Source organism: Ylistrum balloti, unplaced genomic scaffold (assembly GCF_031769215.1).
Source record: "Ylistrum balloti isolate Yb309-2 unplaced genomic scaffold, AGI_CSIRO_Ybal_v1 Utg370830, whole genome shotgun sequence".
In the NCBI taxonomy this organism is placed as follows: Eukaryota; Metazoa; Mollusca; class Bivalvia; order Pectinida; family Pectinidae; genus Ylistrum; species Ylistrum balloti.
In genome coordinates this window covers 62956-67975 of record NW_026782479.1, presented here as the reverse complement: position 1 = coordinate 67975, position 5020 = coordinate 62956, and the positions used below count along the sequence as shown (strand labels likewise).

Genomic DNA, 5020 nt, shown 5'->3' with positions numbered 1-5020 from the left:
GAGGAATATATGTGTATGTAAACATGTAACAATGTGTAAAATCTGTAATTTTAATAAAGTTAATTAATAGGTGTTTGATTTTAATTACTATGCTAGTTTATAATTGTCGCGTTAATCGGTACGCGTTATCTGCGCGCGGACTTGTAAATGTCTAATTGTTTGTCTGTATACGTACATCTTACGTTTTGTGTCTTGTTATATTAATGTGGTGTACAGTCGTTTTGTAATGTTCCATATAAGGTAATGGTCAGTTAGTCATTTGTCTTTATTTGGTCACTTTGCGTCAGTTTGAAAGGAGCCGCCGTTGTGTTCATATCGTTTTGGGAGATGTCCGGTTGAAAGAAAAGGTGAAGAATATCCAGTTGGTCATCTCGACGTTGATTATTGCGGAATAGTAGTCCCCAACCCATTGTTCGGGGAAAATGTTCTACCCAGAATAAAGACCCGAAACTGAATTTGACGTCTCCGTCATTTACTCTAAAATTACATTTGGCGCCCATGTCCTATCTCGGAATTCGGATCAAGGAGTGCACAGTATGCTAGTGTCTTATTCCAAGATTTCAGGATTTCGGTCAACACGTTCCTGTTTCGAGACTACGATCACCCTAGAAGATGTGACGACGACTGCACGTTTGTGTTACCGTGTGCACCACTGTGAAATGATAGCCTTTTTGCCTAAGTGAAGTGATATTTTATTTTGTGATATGTGCGATACTGTGATTCTATCTGGGAATTAACCTTTTACAGTACATGATGTTTCAGACCAGACAAGAAAGTGAACCAGCTGTAAAGTATGACTTTGATGACGTAACATTATGACCACTCTACCCGGTGAACTGTCTACTGTAGTCACGCTCTGTGTGTTCAGCCATGCGTGGCATAAACAACTAGGCTTAGCGCGCGTCGCGCCACGGTACAGATTCCAGTGATATATTCCAGCCATACAGTTGAACTATTCATTGATCAATATCAGAGACGTATATAACACGTTATATACGTCTCTGTCAATATTGACTTAATTTTTTTTTACACTTTCCGCATCTTATTGGAATTTCTTTGTATACTTGTTTATATATAATGTGATAATTTATAGCTATAATATATGAAATTAAGCAATTCATTTTTGTGTGTATTAGGTACTTTTTGAAGCAGTGTTGTTTATTTTCACATTTTAACACATTGCGTAATTCCACGTGTATTGAATTTTAGTCTTGATCACTTAGACGCTTTGTATGCAAAACGTAGCGATTATGAAGTAGCTTCCGGTACTGTTGTAAACATCCGGTCCACGTGTTTGACCTATTTGTAACATTTTGTATTTTTCTAGAGTCAGGTTCGTTTTTCTAGAATTTCGTTAGAAAATAAGCTGAGAATTATTTTTCTTTTCTTCCAACTTTGGATTTTGCATTATAAATAAATATTTGATTTAGCTTGCAACAATTATTTTCCCATAGTCAAGCTGGTTTTTTTGTTTTTTTTTTTTTCCATTTTTGCTGGAAAGTGGTTAACCAGTATGCCTTGTATCTTAGCTCTGGTTAGTGGTTACATGTACATCTGGTTGTAGTTTGTCATTTAACTTAAAGTTCTTCAGGTGCGTAGCAGTTTTTATACTAGGGTTTATTTCTGTGATATTGTGATAGTCGATTATCCAGGTTATTTTGCTTGGTATTTTGTATTATATGTTGGATGTGCAATATCTTGTTATATCTTGATGTGTGTATACTTGTTTAATTTCAATAAGTCCGCTTTCGAGTAATTGTGCGTTGCTTAATTAGTGGTTACTTGCATTTGTACTTTTGGAATTTTTCGTATTTTGTGTGCTCTTAATTCACTTCATCATAAATTTGCATGGTATTTTGGTTTGAATTTTTAGTTTGTCTTGTGTTGGTATACTATTTCAATACTGTTATACAGCCTATAGTAAAACCATAGGCATTATCACTTGCATTTATTGCCTTTGGTTTTTTTTAGGTTTTTTCGGTATATTTTCAGGCATTAAAACTTTTATTTTTGCAATACATTTTTAGGTCATCTGACCGAAGGGTCTGATGACCTATTGTGATCGCCTTTTGTCCGCCGATTTCCATCGTCCGTCATAAACATTTTCAACTTCTTCTCGAGTTCTACATGTCTCATTGAGCCGACACTTACCTGAAATGATCATGACATGATCCTGACCAAACTTTGTTAATTTCGGGTTTGTCCGAAATCCAACATGGCTGCCATCTTGAAAACACGTTTTCGACTTCATCTCAAGTTCAAAATTTTAAATCTTGTATTCTATGTCAGATGACTGTTAATGCCCATGGGCCTTTTTTTAAATTTCTTTTCTGTATATTTTCAAGCATTTAGACTTTCATTTTTGCAATGCTTGGAATTTTTGTTTGTATAATTTGTGATTTTAAGGATGGTGTAATCTATGTTCTCTTATCTGCTAGTGATATTTTACTTTTGTTTTGTAATTTATTCTTCGTCAGTCAACATGAATGCAGAACTGAAGGAGCAGCTTGTAAAAGTGTTCGATGACTTGGGTAATATTCCAAAATGTTAGGATGCGGAGGAACTGAAAGGTTGGATGCTGCATACATACAAGAGCAGGATATTAGTACAGATATGAAACCGAAAGTTGATGCCAAGTAGCACCATATTATTACCCAGCTGCCTAGAATCCCACCTTTTAGTGGTGATCCTTCTGCAAAGCATGAGCCTTCAAATGACTTGTGGAGATATGAGGTGGACTGTATACTTAACGACAAAACAATCTCTGAGGAGGTGTTAGCCATTATTCATCGTTCGCTTCGAGGCAAAGCAGGTTTGATAGCTATGAGGCAGTAAAGCATCCATTTCTGAGTTGAGAAGCAGCTGGACAGTAATTATGGTGTTGTTGAAGATCAAGAGGCTTTGATGGGAAAATTCTACAACGCTACACCAGGAGAAACGGAAGACGTTACATCATGGGGTTGTCGATTAGAAGATCTTCTAATTAAGGCTACACGTTCTGAACCATTATCCAGGGAGAAGAAGAGTCTTACGCTGCACAGCAAGATATGGAAAGGACTAAGGCCAGCATTGAAGGAGAGAGCAACAGTCAAGTTTGATTTATGTCCTGGCTATGAAGACTTTAAGGTTGAATTGCAGAAGATGGAATCAGAGATGGCCATGGAACAAAAGTCAAGTGCCAAGGCAGATACAAGTAAGATGGTTAGTGGTTATACATCTCAAGGCAACACACGGGTTAGTAAGTTAGAGGGAATGATCCAGCAACTGACGAAAGAAGTTAGGAACATGAAGTCTGGAGGTGAAAAGTATAACCAGCATTACAGCAAAAAGTCTTGCGGTCAGCACTATAGCAACTGACAACGAGAGCCTGCCAGCTTTAAGCAAAGTCATCAACATGACAATGATGAAGAACCTACCTGCTATTGCTGTGGACAAGTTGGTCATTTTCAGATTGGATGTAAAGTACGACTTGATCATTATACAGGTAGAGGACGTGCAAGAGGAGGAAGAGCTCGTCATTTAAATGGAAACAGTTCTGTTGGGAGAGGCTGTCGATAGAACCAGACTCGCAACAATCCAGTGGCACGAGACCTCAAGAGAAAATGGAATTAGTGGGTTCTGTCAATGAGGTTCAAGTTCGTGTTGGAGGTGTTGTTACTAAGGCCTTACTGTATACAGGATCGACAGTGTCACCAAGTGATCTTGTGATACTTATTTACAGGACTTAGAGATTAAGCTACTTGAGTGTTTACCTGATATTGAGTGTGCAGACAGAGAGTCACTACCATACTTTGGATACATAGAAGTTGATGTGGAGGTGATTGGACTCTCGTCTGGTCAGCAAGCACAGGGATGCATTTTGCTTGTTGTACCAGATAGTCAATATAAAAGACTAATGTGTTAACTGTACTTATGCAAGATTGTAAGGAACAACATGAGATTTGATTTCTGCAAGCAGCTGACTTACACACTCCATGGTATTTATCCTTCAGATGCTTAGCGCTCAGGGAAACCGATCTTGCTAAGAGCAATAACCGACTTGGAATTGTGAAGTGTACTAAACTAAGTAACATTACAGTCGAGCCAAATAGCCAAGTGACTGTAAAGGCGTATGTGGATAAAGAGTTACCCAATCACTGAACATGTGCAATGTTACAGCCAACGGGAGATGCTGTAACAGCAGGTGATGATCTGGATCTTACCCCAGGAATAATTAACTACTTCTATGGTGACATGATGGAGGTGAAGGTACAGGTTACTAATATTTCTATGCGAACTACAGTTATTCGACCTAAGGTCATTCTTGCGGAAATTCAGCCTGTGACCATTGAAGACAAGCATTCATCCTTTGCGGAGGAAGATGATCAATTCTTGTACATACTCGAGAAGATTGACCTGGACATAGATGGTTTATCAGAGGATAAAGTTAAGCAAGGTCATAACTTGATACGGCAGTTTGAGGATATTTTCTCCAAAGGTGATGATGATATTGGATTTTCTGCTGCTGTTCGTCATCAAATTCATCTTTCTTATCCAGAACTATTGAAGCAACGACATAGGAGAGAATTCCCCCGTCCATGTATAAGGAGGTGCAGGATCATATACACCAGCTTCTCAATACTGGGATTATTAGACCTTCTCATAGCCCATGGGCATCGCCTGTTGTACTCGTTCGAAAGAAAGACGGATTGTTGCGCATGTGCATTGACTTAAGGGAGCTGAATAAAAGGACTATTAACGATTCTTATGCCCTTCTGAGAATCGAGGAGATACTTGACTGTATCACTGGATCCAAATTCTTTACTGTGTTTGATATGAAGTCATGTTGTCATCAGGTTGGAATAGAAGAGGACCATAAAGAAAGAACAGCTTTCACAGCAGGCCTGTTGGCTTTTATGAATTCATCAGGATGCCATTTGGATTGTCAAATGGGTCCGCGACCTATCAGAGATTAATGGAGGAGTGTTTAGGGGATTTGCATCTTCGAGTTTGCCTGATTTACCTAGATGACTTTAATCAT

The 5020-nt window shown here is 38.4% G+C and overlaps 1 pseudogene; it reads left to right on the top strand.

Moving 5' to 3' along the window:
• The first annotated feature begins 2482 nt into the window (after positions 1-2482).
• LOC132558849 (uncharacterized) lies at positions 2483-3357 on the top strand (annotated as a pseudogene).
• Positions 3358-5020: the final 1663 nt, after the last annotated feature.